This window comes from Ornithodoros turicata, chromosome 5, assembly GCF_037126465.1.
Source record: "Ornithodoros turicata isolate Travis chromosome 5, ASM3712646v1, whole genome shotgun sequence".
Lineage (NCBI taxonomy): Eukaryota > Metazoa > Arthropoda > Arachnida > Ixodida > Argasidae > Ornithodoros > Ornithodoros turicata.
This window is the reverse complement of record NC_088205.1, coordinates 58,549,526-58,567,214: the sequence shown is the minus strand read 5'-3', so window position 1 is coordinate 58,567,214 and position 17,689 is coordinate 58,549,526. Positions and strand designations below refer to the sequence as shown.

The window sequence follows — 17,689 nt, the reverse complement described above, 5'->3', positions numbered from 1 at the left end:
TAATTAACTTATTAATTACATGTTTTGGGGGGGATAGGAGATAGTGGAATTGGAGCCTGTCGTTACTTATACGTAACATGGCGGTCTGCTGCATTATCATTTCACATGAAACTCCACAGTACGCCTCTAAAGTCAATGCATTTCCGAGAGACAACGACAGCCAAATTAGTGTGGAGTTCAAAGGAGGCAAAAGAGGTTTTTGACAGAATTCGTATTGGGCAAGACTGGAAGGGAGTCCTCTTGAGCAGGACCCGGAAAATCGCTGGTGAGGTTGTCGCGCCCAGAGAAGAGGCGATCGTGATTCCTCGGCGCACGAATCTCCGTTCCTTTGGCTGTCCTCGGAGATGTGACGTATGAGAGTCATGGTACGTCGTTGACTCCAGCGATCCGCATCGAGAGGAGAGGGGTTCACAATAAAGATCGAAATGCTACGGTGTCCAAAAAGTAACCAAGTGACCAAGTAAGTTTGATAGAGAGAGAGGGGGCGAGAGCCGAGCTGATTAGGAGACCCAGAGAGTGCGGTTATGGACACTATCACAGAATGAACACTAAAAGGGCAGGGCATTCCATCCAAGCGTGCGATTAGACGTGCCAACTTGAAAGTTCACAACGGGGCTCGCATTTTTCGAGCGGATGCATGGAGGGGGTGCCCAAAGTATAGTTTTATGACTCCCGACCTTACCATGTTTATGGTGCTGCAGCTAGTTGTGAGTCAATGAGATGGAAATAAAGCTACTTGTGTGGTTTTCTGTGTGTATGTGTGAGTCATTGGATGTATGCAAGCAAAATCCGTGGGCCGATGGGGTTTCACTTTTTCGTCTCTTGCTAAGCAAAACAGTGCCTGTCATGTATTTATCTAGTGTGTTTTCCTTACATCGTGATAGTCAATCAATTGTTGAACCACTTGCGAATGCGCGTGTTACTCTAGTGTGCCGTATCTGTTGGCCGTACTGAAATATCGAGGAAGCCGAAGTGCTGGCGACGGCTATCACAAGCACAGAGGGCGTGCTAATGCAAGTGTTGACAGTGCCTGAGTGTTGAATTACTCTCTCTCTTTATCTATTTGCCTTGTGTCGGGTACTGTGCCATCAAGTCGCACACATATTTTGCCACATGTAAGTCAGTACATATTCGTCCTTTCTACCAAATTGTCCCCATCGTTTCATAAACAACTGCAATGCGCTGTCAGTGAAGTGTTACAGGCGAGAGCGAAGCAAGGCTGGCATATTTGTCATCGTCCTGTTCACTTTTATTGACGTGAAAACGTCTAAATTCGGTTTGGTAGCCAGGTCAAAATTTACCATGCAACGTAATTTTGCCGGATTTCATAACTCGATAACTCTGTGAGTAATAAACCGGTAGCAACCAACCGGCTAAATCCGGATAGCTTACACATGTGATTCTTGCTGACAAGGTCATTGCGACGGCTGACGCAACCTCTGGGTGTGGCGGGCGCGTGCGAGAGAGACGGGAATATAGGGGTACGCGTACCTTGCGGGCAGTCTGTCCCGCAAACGCGTGAAGTTAGGACGCCGATCGAGATGTCGTTGGGGAGCGCTTGAGAGGTTGTACCTGGACCTTAACCGATATCGACTTAACGACAATAACCAAAATTTTATCAATTTTCAAAGTTGAAATATCATAATTTTGCCAGAATGTCTGCATATATGAAACTAAAATATGATCAGAATCGAAGGAAACGTCAATCAAAAGAAAGTTCGGCTCGAGAAAAACCCAAAAATCCCCCAAAGTCCAGCACCGAGTGATCGAGGTAGCTACAGGAACGCCGAAGAAGATTCGCGGCGGAGGCAAATTCGACTGCCGGCGCGCACAGCGAACCCTCACCCTCTTGAATAAATGAATAAACCAAACACTTGTATTTCTTTCACTAAAATCCTGCAAAGAAATCTGAGATAGTGACGTTTTCATGTAAAACACGGCTCGGACATCACTGAGCCCGTCCCAATTTTTTCTTTTTCTTTCAAAGCAAATCTACTACATTCACGAGGAAAACACAAATATTCGAACGCCCCATAGTAACAAATAATCCTGTTCCATAATCTATAGATATAGTTGCACAGCCAGATGCATAAAATAGCGCATTCCTTTCTAGCAGAACCATTACGACACGGAGAGGATCTTGTTTCGGGTGTGGCGGAGTTGTGTTGTTTATTTTCCATCTAATGGACTTATATAAAAGCGTTTCCTGTCATAGTTTCTATTTTTTCATTGTCCTTTCAAGGGAGAACGGTGATAGCACGCGGGCTCCGGCGACGAGCGCGTGGCGCCTGGTGTTCCGCAGAAAAAAAAAAAAGAGTAACAATAAAGAATACTTTTCTGATGTTTTGTGTAGGTATTCTCAAGGTATGCCTCTAGAATTCTGAGAAAAGCACACCTTTCTAGCTTGATATCGCGACAAAAAATTTATCCACCGAAATATGCGCTTTTAAAGGAATACAGAGGGTCACCTTCAGCGAGTACGACATCTGATTAAAGTAATGCGTCAATTTGCCGAACCACACAAAAGGTTTTGATGCATGCAGTTTTTTTCAGAGAAAAAAACGTACACAAACACAGCCGCGCTCGATCACTCTGGTCTCGCCCCCCGGGGTGTAACAAGGAGGAGAGGAACGACCTATGTTGTTATCACGTCTGCGCGGTCAGTCGATGTCAGCGCCTCTTTTTCTTTTTGTGCGTGAGGGTCTTCTTTTTTCTTTTTCTTTCTTTGTTTTTTTTTTTCTTGTAGCCGGTAAACGTGTCCCCCAGGGGGGGGGGGGGGGAGATAAGGATTTGTATGGGTGACTGTGGGCATGGAGGATTTGATTGTCCCGCGGGAGTTTCCCTGTGTGCAATGCTTCTTCAGAGCCCTGAACAGCTGACTAGTTGACGATACTCTGAACCAATCAGCGAGCGCGGACGGAGTAGCGTCAGCGCAAGGTTACAGGCTGGTATGTACTGCTCTCCACCACCGTTGCGCACGCTCTCTTTTTTGCGGCGTACTTTAAATTCACTTTCTGCGATAATTATGACTGTGGGGTGAATTACTTCTCATGGTGCATTTTACTGGCCTACTTGACAGTTTTATAGAAAGAAAACTGTGTTAAAAATGACTTCTCTGCTACTTTAAGCGATTTTCTCGTCTTTACCGAGTTTTTCCGGCAACTAACTTTTTAGTGAGAGCAACGATATTTTTTGTTGGAATGTACGTCTGGTCAGCTCTTCACCTGCAGGATTTAGTTTGTTTAGAGAGCCTAGTTATTTTTCTTAAGAAAATGTCAAATTTTGGTACTTTTAGCGCTGTTTTCCGACATGACAGACAAGCCGCTCCCTTTGACGACAGATCAATGACACTCAATCGTACGTATGTAAAGATCTTTTATGACGTGCCTGCCAATTTTGAACTATTTCGGTGTACCATGACGGTCACCAAACGCTACCAAAGTGAACATGGTTTTTCCTCCGCGGGCGCTAACTTTGGAGCCCTCTAGCGGTTCTCTAGAACCCTTCAAAATTTGGGACTAAAATTTCGTATTCCATATCACCCTGCCACCGCGAAACACCCTGATTTTTTTCTTAAAACTCCGCGATTATCGAACAGCGTCATCAGTTGTCGTGGAATGCAGCAGCTGTCAAATCCAAGATCAGCAACGTGATGTCAGCCACTTCATATGAATCAGGTGCTCGGCGTATCATATTTTCGGAACCATTACCGTAAACAGCGACATTCCCAGGATTTTCGTCTGGGAGGGTATTGGTGTCGCTAAAGGGGGGGGGGGGGGGGTAGACACCCATATTTGTAGCTTTTCTGGCAAGCATTTCGGGGGATGTTGCAAGGTTTCGGGGGGAGCATTAGGGGTGTGTGGGGAGAGGGTGCTGGGAAAATCCATGATTGTAAAGACCTTCAGCAGATGGGAAGGTTGGATTAGAAGAGATTGGATTAGATTATTATCTCTTCTAATCCTTTCAAGCCTTCTTCACCCTACTGGACCGGCGCTGCGATAAAGAAGCAAACGAAGGGGAGCAGTGTGACGCGACGTGGACACCGGGCCCCAAAAGTGCGTTAAAGAAATGCCGTCGCATTTAAAGGACGACGGAAGCGAAAATAAGCTGCAGAGCTGTTTACCTCATATTGCGGTGTGCACCAAAACCATGCAGAATTCGACTGAGTTTACGTATATTCGTTGAAATGCCGCCATAATCGCGACATAAAATTCTGCCGCGGAGCGCTCTGAGCCCCTGGTGAGTGTCGCCGCGCCGCCGTAGCAGACCACGGAAGTGACGCATATTGTTCCTCCTGTTGGAGTTCCTATCAGGAACTCCACGTTCCTTCCTGTCGTTCCTGACAACTTCCTGACGTTCATTTCGCGGTTGTTTTGCGATCGGAGGTTGATTTCCGTGACAAGAAAAATTGTACATGCTGGTGAAGTGTTTCCTGGCCGCGAAACAGCGTGTTGCCACTTTCCCTTCGGCAACGCGAGGACAGAGTGTTTCTTGGACGAACGACACATGCACAGACAGCACAAACACAGCGTCGAACATCAAGTGACGTTTATTACAAAGACAACCCTACCGAGACTAACCCTCAAATCCTTGTGAAGGAAGTTGACCTCATTCTCTCTAAGGGTGAGAGTCTTGCTGCGCAGATTGTTGGCTGTCTCACCTTGCGTTCGGCAAGAATATGTTTCAGAACCAACACGCCCTACTAGTCTGTCGTTGTTTCCGTGGTCGAATTGGTCATTGGCGCTTGACTGGTAATCGAGACATGCGTAGTTCAAATTCCGCCGATGCCTGACTTTTTCGATGACTGCCATGTTCAATTGTTTCCGAAAGACGGGAAACTTATTCTCGCAGCGATTCCGTCTATGCCTACTTGGAGACAGGTGAAACAGGACAAGTAGTGTGTGGCACTCTTTGTTGACGAATGTCTCAAAACAAATCCGGATGTGCTCATTAGCATTGGCTTGTCAACGGAGTACATCAGGCTGAAAGCAGGAGCGGTCCCTTCTGTGTTTTCACGGAAACGGAAGGCCGAAATCTTCACCTCCACTTGGCGTTTCGGCGTACGTCTGATTCCTGCTGCGGGGGAAAAAATGAAGAAGAAACATAGGTACGATCCCATCTCTCGTCGGAGATGTCCCCCTTAAGCTTCCACGAGATCTCCGAATCGAACATTTTGAGGCGTTGTTCGAAATTCGCCGTGTTTATCCCATTCACCTGGCAGCCGCCCATGGAGCTCGAGGAACATCTGACGTCACGCGCTCCTCAGATTCTCCCGCAATGCTTTGCGACTGCAGGCGCACTCCATAGGCGATCGTGTCGGGCGGGCGGCCCAGCGGGCCCGTAATCATCTAAAATATTCCCATCCATGCACCGTACTCACAAAATACTGGTGGCACTATAATTCTACGTAAGATTTACTCTTGTTCGGACCCGTTCTTGCAATTGACAAATTTCGCTTCCGTTGCCCTTTAAAGAACCTGCGAGTAGCAAATACGTTGAAATATCCATCGCCGAACTGCGCTATGGAAATGAGCCGGAACCGCGCGCATCCGGAGTGCGTAGGGAAGACGAAGTTCATTGACGTCGGAGGGCCACGTGCTTTGGAGCGATGGAGATTATGGAGTAGGCTGACCTGCTGGGCAGATCAATCGCTTTGCGGGCCAGATCCGCCGCCGACGGTGAAGGTCATGTTCTCAACGCGCACCGAATGCGCGCGCATAAGCGTAGACTACGAGGGTGGGAGATGCGGGGCTCCCCCCCCCCCCCCCCCCCCCGCCCGGCCCGCCATTTCGGCACCCTCCTTTCTCCTCGCAGCGTTTACATAAATCCCACATGGCGAAACGAAAAACGCGCGTTGTCGCGCTTTTCGTTTCGGCGCCCGCGTTGTTTCGCGTCTCACGACCGTCGTCGTGGGCGAGAAGCATCTTCCGTCACGAGCACGGCGTGCCTTTTGTAACAGAACACCGAAGAACGCCGATGGGGCTGCGTGAACAGACAAATTTATGGCTGAACGTTTGGTTGACAACTCCTCGCGTCCCCTCCGTATTGTGATTCTTCCACGTATTGTGCACATATATGTATCAAGTTACAGTTCTTTCCCCATGTACGGTCTTTTCTCTTTGAAAGTAAAGAACATTTGTAAAGCCAGACCCCAACTGGAGGAGACGCTCTTGCTTCTGTGTCTCGCGGCATAACAAGGCTGCAAGTTTGTACCGCTCGTCTGGTCTGTTGAAGACTCCCCGTGCTTGACACGTCAGCCCACGAGAAGGGACTGTAAGCCTGACATGCAAAAGTGAACACATATCGCATGAAGAGACGGCTGTCTGTTGTCGGTTGTCTGCTAAAGCGCATCTGAAACTCCCAGCTCGCCACGTCCACCTACCGGTGTTTCACCTGACAATGGCAAAGCCTACACTCCGTTTGTGACTGGCAAGTCCATTGGTGCGGGCGCGTCTGCAGCTATTGAGGGACACATTCTGGGACCGTCTTCAGCTACCGTGGATGTGACTCCAACTGGCAAACCAATAAGCACTTCTGGCCATCATGAAAAGACCGAGCCGTCATCCACTGAAAGCATCAGCGGGCGGGGCTAATATACCTGAAGAGTTGGGAATCCACGCACGAGTGGCTTTCGTACAATGCAAAAATCGGTAAAGTGCATTGTGCCATCTGCGTCACTGCCAGGGACAAACAATTTCCGCTAGCATGCACACCGCGAGACAAGGATTCATACATTGCATTTGTTGAAAGTGTCTTCCAGAACTGAAAAAAAAAAAAAGAGCACTGCAACGTTTCGGAAGACATGGAAATTCAACGCTTCATCGCACACCTTCCACGGCGTTGAGAGCTACAAGCAGAGGCTCTCTCACAGTCAAAGCCTAACCAAGTGGCCGAGCTTAGTTGGCTGTATTGTCGTCTGTTCGCTTCCAATGTGTTGCATTGCGCGGTCACAATGAGGACGAGGGTAACTTGAGGCAACTTTTAATGTTACGAGGAGACGATGTGCCAGGTTTAGGGGCATGGCTCAACAAAACAGGGTGTAAGTGGATTTCCCCGGAAGTGCAGGACCAAATGCTATAGAGCTAATTACCCACATTGCTCCACTTCCCAATGAGAGATGTGCAGGATGCCTTGTTTTATGCGGTGACTGGTGACGAGACTTCCGACATAAGCTCGCATGCAGGAACGTTACGTACGTTAAACAAGGTCTGGAAGTGGAGGAGGTATACTTGTTGGATTTTATGTGATCGCGGACACAGAGCAAATACCCTCTTCTCGATTCTGAAAGATGTGTTTTGACGATTCAATCTTCGAATCGGAAGCTGCCGTGGGCAATGAATCCGGCAAAAGCGGAGGGCTTGAAGACATTGAACCAAGAGCCATGTACGCAAGCCCTCCGTCGTCGTCTAATGCAGCTTAGGTGCAGCACGACGTCCATGGCCACCCTCCTTGGTCCCGTCCTTCGACCTACCCAGTGGGCCATCACCACAGCCTTGCTCCGCTTCCTGCAAGATTCGGGCCTTGCGTCTGCCCTCTGACCGGGCTTTTTCGCGCCATGTCGTGCCTGTGTTGCACTGGCTGTTTTTCTTCCTTGTTTTTTAATTTTTGAGTTTCTTTTTCTGTTTATTTTGAGTTTTTGTGTGTGTGTGTGTTGTGTGTGGAATAAGAAGCCGGCATCGGCCTGGCTGACATTTCCTCTTTTCTTTCTATTAAACATGTACGTCCACTGCCTTGCACACACACTGAACCTGGTGATGCAAGATTTGTGCATGAAAATTGGTGTGTGTCTGGATACGGGCGGGGTTTGTAAGCTTGTTCGGAGACTTGTGAATTTGGTTAAAACTTCTCCAAAGCGCCTTACCTGGTTCGAGCAGTTTCGAAAGGGTGGAAGGAACACCTGCCCACAGGCAATTCTGCAAAACCAGATGGACGCTAGAGGCACCCTCACTTCAGGTGTCAAGTAACTATTCCAAGCTAGTCCAATTTTTTTTCACGCTGTCATCGGATGAAAATAATGACACAGCCCAGTAAACCATCTACGTCCAAGGAATTGCCAGTTGATATTAGATTCTGGATATCCACTGGAGTTTCGTGAGCATCCATCCGACATCTAATGAATATCCATAGGAGATTAACTTTAACCCTGTTTTGGTATCCAAGAAATGTCCATACGATTTATTTCATGGATATGTGGATGTACACTGAAAGTAAAAAAAACTGCGAGCCTGGTTGCTCCTCCGAAACACCATGCTATACATTTCTGGGCTCTACTATGAGTCTGTACACTGTTCTCATGCTATGTACATTTTACTTTAAATCTAGGGCCAGAAAAATATTAGACATATATGAAGTGTTAAAAATACTGCCCACAAGTATACAACGCTGTGCCCCGTCAGCCTTGTATTGCCAACTGTAGGGCGTTCCGGGTGGGAGGCCACTTGGGTATCCCTCAGCAGCCTTTCTTGGCCTACTCGATGGAACATATACTGAAATACAAATTGTTGGGGCGCGTTTGTTACACACTTGCAACGGTGACGAGAATACATACTCGCAGTTACCCTATACATCGGCAAAGTCAAAGTCTACGAGCTGATGTTATCGACATCCCTTCCTCTCGGGTACCGTGTTTCTAATTCAGGCTGTCGTCTATAGCATGGGTATATCGTGAGTGGAGCCGTAAAGCCGATAGGTTTCCCCAGCAATATTTTGCCAGAATGCACCACGAAACGATGAAAATACCTCAAATATGATAAAAAAAGGCACGCTCTATTTTCGCTTGCTATTATTTGACACCTACTTAGCAAACCCCAAAAAAGCTGTTGTCTAGAACTCAGCTAGCATTACGTGCACAACATACGTGTCCTGAACCACGTTTCCTCACACACACACAAAACAGAAGAAAAACATGTTTATGTGGGAGGACGCACACTGTGTGTTGCCCCCCAAACAACACTGAAACGCTTCAAAATTTCCAGTGTCACATGTGTAAAAAGAAGAAAAAGGAACGGGGCAGTAGTTCATGATGACCTATCGGATGTCCTCTGGAAATCTCCATCGAATATCTTGCGGACATATCTGCCCGGATAAAGCGTAAATTTACTTTGTGGATATCGCCCTGCACATGCGATGTATGTGATGTCCAAGATATTCCCAACTTATTCTGGATATCCTTGGGAGATTAATGGTTTACTGGGAGGGGCAAAAGCTCGTAGGCACGCAAAGGCGCTCAAGAAATTCGATGCCAGTTTCATGCTTAGGCTCAAGATCCTTGTTTTTGAAAGATTGTGTTTTGAAAGATTTGTATTAACGGCAAATTGCGCTCTTCAGAAGAAGAGACTATATACACTGTAGCCATGCAGAGCTGATAGTGAAGGCCCAAACCACTCTACCAAACTAGCCCGCCGACTGTGTCGGCACCAAACGGCGATTCTAACTTGTTCTCTGTGACACCTTTTGTATAGATGAATCCGATAGGTCCGTATCCAACAAATGCGATCACGGTTACCTCGGCTCGGTTCCGCGGTGGGTCGGCCGCTCGGTCCGCCACTGTTCTTCAACGTGAGCACGCATTTCTTCTTGCCTTCATATTTTAGGTTTTATCACGGAAAGCATGTGCAGAAAGAAAGAAAGGTGCCTGCATGATTTTACGCTGTCTGCTGTCGTCGTCATCGTCGTCGTCAGAGGCTGAAAGAAATTGAATTGCACCGCATCGTAGAAAACAAGGAGCGTCAAACTAGTGACGCGCAGAAGTACATTGCACGGTCCCACATTTTCTGTCCAGCATATTTTAGTTCATATCCTACCAACTCGCGTAAGTTCGTCACTTTTCTCGCTGCTTCTAGTCTGCTCTCCGACCTACTCCTATCTAGAGCAGACGACGTTATGTGTAACTCAGCGTTGGCGTCTGATTGGGTGCTACAGTTCTTCAAATGACGTAACAATGGATAGAGGTATCTGCATTGCTGTATACGTCTAGTCGCCCGTATCCGAAAAAGTGCGTTTTTGTATTAACGGCTGCACCCGTTATGAAGGAGAAGTATTGAGCACGAACTTGTAAATAGAATTACGAAGCGTAGATGAACAATGCTGCACCTATTACACCCGTAACTCAACAGCTGAGTTCTTACCACCTTTAAAGAGTGCGTTGCTGAACTCCGCAAAGAATTATCTTGCTTTTGGAGCGATGTGTTAGCTAAGGCTGGGAGGCCAATGCTGGGAGTCCAAGCGTTCCGAAAAGGCAGCAGCAAGCACCACGTCGTTATGACGGAGGATCGCAAGCACACGAGCTTGGAGGAAGGAAAACTAAGGAGGGAGCACGACCGTTTCTTTCCGAATCACAAAAGTGTAGTGGAAGTGACGCATCATGAGGGCGTCATATCGATCAGGTGACTGGAGGCAGCCAATCTGCGGTGAGACTTCGCCACAACTGGGACAAACAAACTGGGGCAGCTGCCGGCGTAGATGGCGTTTTGTGGCGCCCGGCGAGATGCTAGAGAGCTGGGAGAGGAGAATTGTTTGTCCCAGTTGCTTCTCCTCACCCAAACTTCCGGAATCGTGCAAAATGACGTCACACTCCCTCCTTATTTTCCTTCCTCCATGCACACGAGCCTTGAAAGATTTCTATCGGCAGCGATGCTACATGGTTATCGACACAGTGCATGCATCCCTGTGCAATCGGTTTCCTCCCGGAATGTGACCAGTTCACCAGCTCGTGCGGCCGAGTGGTTAGGGTGCTGGCCATATGTCACGTTGAGAGTGGGAGGTACCCGGGTTCGAATCCCGGTGCCGGCTGTGCTGTCTGGGACATTTCCTGGGTTTTCCTCAGACGCTGTCAGACCACATGTCGGTCCTTAGATGTCGGCTCGGGATGCACATACCCCCAGAGCGTTAATCGTGACGTTGCCCACCTCTGTGATGCCGACAACGGCGAGATGTTTCATTAGCCCAACCACCACCCCGGAATGTGGGATGACGAGACGCGAGTGGAAATGTTCTTGGCGGAAGAGGTTCAGTCAGGCGATAACTACGTGCACAATGAAAAGAAGCCGGTTATATGGGTTCAGCCAAATATTCATTTTCGGAATCAGTCAAGGAAACGAACGGAGAGCTGAATCATTGAAGCTTATAATATAACGCGAGGTGCATCGTGTGTCAGCTCTCTGTTCGTTTCCTTGACTGATTCGGAAAAGGAATATTTGGCTGAGCCCTTATAACCGGCTCCTTTTCATTGTGTACGTACTGCGTAGTCATCGCCTGACTGACTGGATTCGCGCGTGCCGTGCCTCCCCCCCCCCCCCTCCCAAAATGCCTTTTATCTAGCCACGTTTTTCTTCTTTTCTTCTTGTGTTTACCTGTTTACTTGTACCTTTTGTACTTTTACTCTCTTTTGTGTAGTAAAAGCAAACCCCCTTTGAAAGTCTCCAGGTCTTCGTGTCGTTTCTTTCTAACTTCAGTCGCCGTTCCCGTGCTGCAGTGTTTTTTCTTTTTTCTTTTCCCCTATGTCTAGAGCTAGTGGCGCCTCTAGTGAAGCGCAGGTCCCCCTGGAGCAGCTCTGGCAAATTTATGGCGGCGTTTATCCATTCGGCTTATCCCGTTATGCTATCCTTCCACCACGTTCTCGTCCAGTTTTGTGTTGAGGGCTTTAGCATAATGGAATTAGGCACGTCTGTGAACCCTAAAGAGAGATACGGACGGTGATAAATGGAGGGTATAGAAAAGAAGCCGAATCTCCTTGGCTGCACGTAGTGCATTGGTTTATAACTGACACGTGCCATTCCAACACTGGACAGCTTTTCCGGCCTTATTGGGCCACCGTCCGCAGTACTCAGGTACAGGCAACGTTTCAGTGAGTGGCTTCAAAAAGTCCCGTAGAACGTGTCAACGTCAGCAGTGAGTGAGCGTAAAGTTTTATAACCACTCACAGGACAGAAGCACATACACAGGGAGCGTTTCACCTAATAGATAACTTAATTTTATCTGAGAAAGGGTTCGATTAGTACTTCTGTAACTTTTCAATCCTTTTACCCTCCAATATCCTTAATGTGAAAAGATCGCCTTAAAGGTTGCGCTGTCGAAGGTTTATTTTACCTTGAAAAAAAAAAAAATTCATTGACCCAGTCACACACTTTCTCTACTTTTTTCTTCTGATATTTTTCTAATTTCCAATTCAGGCGCTCCTCGAAACTACGTAGTAAGAAAAATTTACGAGTGGGCAAGGCTGATGCATTGTCATACAGTCTCGCTGCGCATTTTTCAGATTCCTCTCGCTATACAGCGCAGGTAGGAGCGGAAGTTGTGCATTTTATGTTTATTTTTTTCATTTTATGTTTATTTTTGTTTATGTTCAGTAAAATACAACAACATTCTGTAACAACCTGTTTTGTGAACTTCAACGTGCATGCATACGAAGTTGATCGTAAATAGTCGAGAGCGCGGGTAAGTAAATTCGTACCCGTGCAGCACACGCAGATGCGCCACCCGCAGCCGCGGCGTCTGGTGCGGGTGCACCCGCACTACAGGGATTGTTATTTTGTTGCAAGTAACAGAAGCGTGCCTTCCAGAAGCAAACATGCATGCTGCCACCAAGTTGCTGGCGTCCTCGGCCGGGTTCGAACCCACAATCTTCAGTAGGTTTACATGCTACCAACGGATCCACCGTGGTCGTATTTCTTTTTCTTTTTTTCTTTTTATCAACGAGTTCGGTGCGGTTGTGCCTCATATGCACCAACTGCTCATAACCTCCAACTGCTCATAACCTCCAACTGCTCATAACCTCCAACTGCTCATAACCTCCAACTGCTCATAACCTCCAACTGCTCATAACCTCCAAACGCTCAAAACCTCCAAACGCTCAAAACCTCCAAACGCTCATATGCACCGAAAAAAAGTTGGTGGTTTTGAGCGTTTGGTGGAAATGAGCAGGAGGGGAGAACCTGCTCATAAGCACCAAACGTCCAGAACATCCGAATGCTCATATGCACCGAAAGGCGGGCGACCACAAAGGCCGGGTCTTCCTCTCCCGCATTTGGAACAAGGTTCATAGGGTGAGAAAGGTGGAATGAATGGCGATTACCAAGGCCGCTTAATGTGTCAGTTTGAAGTTTATGTAACAGCTTGGTCCTGCTGTAGCCAGAACGAATAGCGCCTTCTCGTTTATGGATTTCAATTTGAGCTTTATTTTCATAGACATGGAGGCAGCCTAGGACCACGGTCCATTGATACTCTCTCATTGATATCAAAGGACCGTGCTAGGACAAAAGACTTGATTCTAGCTCGAAAGGCACTCGGCTCCCAGGGCTGTAGCAACAAAGAGCGTGATCCCCTCCGAACCGGTCCGGGTACACTTACAGTGCAGAAGCTGGAATACGATATTTATATAGAGTTTATATTATGTATACATAGGCCTGCAGTGAACATTTGCGCAAAACCCTTCTTTCGAGCCTTGTTCTTCGCAAGTTGGTTAATCAATGCGTCATAGTCCAGAGATATGATAATCATGTTTTCGGTTGACTACGAACTCAGAAAGCCTGACATCTCTTATGGTTAATTGAGCGCAGGATATTCTTGATCGGTTAGTTTCATTGTGCTGAGACTTCTTTCAGCATCAGCGACAGTAGCTGGTGTGGTCAGAAAATAGAATGCTGACGCAAATGCAAGGATTCAGATATATCTCCTGGAGGCTTTCTTGTATGTGTACGTTAAAAATTGTTTGGCGTCTCTTTGTTTGGCGTCCTCGCTTTTTCTCAATGACACAAAAGGATATTCCATTATAAGTACGCTGGCATCGAAACCTGGCTGGGTCTACCATTTTTACTTCAAAATTTTTGCTGCGATTCTCCAGTTCAAGTTCCCATTTACGCTGCCAGGTGTGTTAGCGTTTTACAGAAATCCAAACAACTTTTACCACTCCACGAGTTGGTCGACAAAACAGAAGATATGTCCTGATCAGTGGGAATAAGAAAGAACTGAGATTTGAATTTTCGTTCTGCAGAAAGACGACTCTTCCTTTTTATTTTTTTACTTTTAGGAGAAGGTAGCAGACATTGCAGAACTGCTTCATGATCTTGTCGCGTTGTCTGTACTCCGCAAAATAAAGAGAGGAACAGAAAGAACAGACGCGCGCAATTTGTACAATACAAGCGGTGCAGCAAATGGAACCGCTTTTATGTTCCTCATTAAATGGCGTGCAGCATTTATTGTTCATTAAGATTAATGTTAATTTTAAAAAGCATGTCTTCCAAATTCGAACAAATGAGGAGTGCTAATGATAGCACTTGATTGGGTATGATTCGGTTTATCAGATGTCCACAACGACGCTCCTGTATTTTTGGGCGCACAGAACCGCGCGGGACCATTTCTTCCGCCACGCAACCAGGGACCAACTTTTCCGGGACTATTTTTTTCCGAAACTCCATCCAACATGCTCTACACATTCTCGCTCCTATAGTTATTCTACCTTCGGTCTGGAAGATGACTGGCTTGGTTCTTTGGATGATTGGTTTTCAACTCATTTCTGTTTGTCCACCGTTTTAGGCACTCAACATTACTTCCTCTTATAAGTAGAACTCGGAAATTTACGTGCCAAAACCATGAAAATAGACAGATATTTAGACAAAAAAAAATACCTAAACAGGCAAGAACATGCAAAAACAGACACGTTGTAGCACATGCCAAGTGTACGCTTCACGACGCAGACTTTATACTGTGGAACTGTAGCGAATGCTACAGAACCATTCGATGACGCCAGTGCCTGACTGCGACGCTGTGCAGCGTCAATCCTCCTTCTTGCACCGCTAGTTCAAGCTCACTGGGTGTTATCGTTGAACCTCTAACATATATTCCGTTTAATGTCATTTCTTCAGTTTATTTTTACTACTCATTTTCTCTTGTGTTTACTCGTTTATGTAGCTTAAGGGGCTATGGAGTAGACGGCGTTCCATGTTGATATCCGTTCATCGGCCACATTTTCTCTTACACGTTTTATCAACCACAATCTACCTCAGGTAGGCGAATTTAATTCACTGTGGTGACGATGAAAGGTCTCGCCGTTGTTGGCCTCACAGAGGTGGGCAACGTCACGACTGACGGCCTGGGGGAATGTGCATCCTGGTTGTGCTGACATATGATTTGGTCGAAAGACATTTCATCGAAGATCGAAACGGCAGCGGTCGTTTGATCGATTTTTTATTGGTTCACTTGGAGTGTTGAACGCCGGAGTTCTAAATGCCGTTATCCTAAGCAACATTTACCTGCGTGTAACCCGTTTGCTGGTAAACACATTCCTCATGCTAACCCACTTTGTCAAATAATAATTGATTTCAAGTATTAAACATTCTTGGCAAATAAATAAAAATAAATTAATGACATTTTTCGATTATTTATTCCTGTTGAATGTGGATAAATTTTAACAATGTATTATTGTTTCTGACAATCAACTGACCATTGTATAGGAGAAAGAACAGTTTTAGTTTATTTACTTTTTGCCTATGTGCAGGTGAATCTAAATTTAGTTCTTGCAACAGACATGTAACCGAAGAAGTCCTTCGAAACCCAGACAAGATAAGCAGGGCAGCAGATCTTTGTACCTTCTCTATTTTTTTCGGATAGCGTGCATGTGTATGCATACACTAAACGAGGTGGAACTAAGGTTTTATATGCTGTTAATTTAATATCTTTGCCATGGCGAAATTTACTTCTTAGCATCCACAGACTTCGAGTGGCTTTCGCGCACATATGGCTATCCCGTTTCAGACCGTGCCCTTTAAATATGTCACCAGCAATGAGAAGGGTGCTCAGAAGAAACACAGACTATCGGCTGCTCCCAACCTGGGGCAACTTTCTTCAACATGTGTCCGATTGGTTCGTAAATTACAAACGTCTGCAAGTAACCGGCGGTCTCCCTGCAAAAAAAGAAAACAGAAAAGAAGAAGAAATAATAATAATAAAAATGAAAAAAGCAGAGTACCCTGATTGCCAGCTCCGTATGCTCGAGTCAAAAGTTACAGAAAAAGAGGTGCGGATGACACAGTGCATGAAGTTTTTAATTCCCTTCGAACAAACGGCGTCGATCAACCGGATTTCGATCAAACGGTTTTCGACCAAGCGGCATTCGATCAAACGCCTTCGATCAAACGTCATTTGACCAAACGGCGTTCAACCAAATGGGTGGACACTACGGCGTTCAAACACTCATTGACTCACGATAGATAGAAATAAACTTCCATAAAAATTCGTTCTGACTACATACAAGCAGGACCAAGCTGTTACATAAACTTCAAACTGACACATTAAGCGGCCTTGGTAGTCGCCATTCATTCCACCTTTCTCACCCTATGACCTTGTTCCAAATGCCGGAGAGGAAGACCCGGCCTTTGTGGTCTCCCGCCTTTCGGTGCATATGAGCATTCGGATGTTCTGGACGTTTGGTGCTTATGAGCAGCTTCTCCCCTCCTGCTCATTTCCACCAAACGCTCAAAACGACCAACTTTTTTTCGGTGCATATGAGCGTTTGAAGATTTTGAGCGTTTGGAGGTTATGAGCATTTGTTGCTTATGAGCTACTACCGTTCGGTGCAGAGGTAAGTGAAAAGGCTAACCTTTTCAGTGACTTTCATCTTTCATCGTTGAAAAAATTCAACCGCTCGCCACGCTCAGAAGTCGTAGCGAAATGAATGGGACGTCGCCATGTTTGTTGAGGGCATCCACATCTACGTGCTTACACTATATTTACGTGATCAGAAACCGTGTCGCATAATTCACGTGCTTATGTGTCATCGTTTGTTGAACGGAGCATGCACTTAAATGTACTCGGAGCGGACTAAAATTATGTTCGCGATAGGCGTCCTGTTGTCTTCTGTTGCTACAGCAACTAAAGCGTTGCTCACTAGCATCGGTCGCGGTCGAAGCCCTGCATCGACCTTTGGGAAGTAAGGGTGAGTACCTCGCAATACTTCCTTTTCTCCCAGAAATTAATATCTTTTATCGAAAACATATTTTAAAAAGTATAAAGTGAGGGTTCTAAGAACAATCCCTAATCGATTATGTCTTTCCGACCATTTGTAATTCGAGCAGTTCTCGGAAGGTTCTTTTTTTTTTTTTTTCGTTCGTTTTCAAACTTTTTCTTCGTAACAGTAATGTTGAACGATCGAGTGATAAGAATGATACAAAAGAAAAACAAAAGCGCGGAGCAGCCGACGTCGGTCAAACATGAAGCGCGAGAAGGACCAGACTGTTGCGCGTACCTCAACCACGGTATTGGCATGGGATGCGTTTTTTCAGTAAGCGTTCTTTTTTTTTTCTTTTTTTTTATGCGTAAAGGTGGTGGCGAAGTGTCGAAGCGAAAACAAAAGCGAGGGAACAAAGACCTCTTCAAATATGTAATCATCTTTTTGCCGGTGTACAGGCTACTATAGGCTACTCGACAGAGTGTTTCAGTAACCATTAAAAGAAAAGTGATAGAGAAGCATGCCAGGGAAAAATAAATGACGAACGGCATTTGTCTGTAAGGAACCTTTTCCACATAGCACAAGTAATTTTGTGCACTTTCAATTGAAATAAATTGACGTTATTGAATTGAACTTGTTTCGTCAAGTTAACGTAACGTTTTCTTGCCAGAATCAGGAGGCGCATTGCGAATTTGCCCAAATCCATCGTATAATTCGCTACCTCGCACAGTGATAACAGCTGAAAAA

At 46.1% G+C, this 17,689-nt stretch overlaps 1 protein-coding gene across 1 annotated transcript in view; it reads left to right on the top strand.

The window, feature by feature from the left end:
- Window positions 1-1,042: 1,042 nt before the first annotated feature.
- LOC135396086 (protein eyes shut-like) overlaps window positions 1,043-17,689 on the top strand; it is a 62,576-nt gene continuing 45,929 nt past the window's right edge. Inside the window, exon 1 of the mRNA XM_064627126.1 lies at window positions 1,043-1,115. The gene's annotated coding sequence lies outside the window, so the exon portion shown is untranslated. The remainder of the gene's footprint in view (window positions 1,116-17,689) is intronic.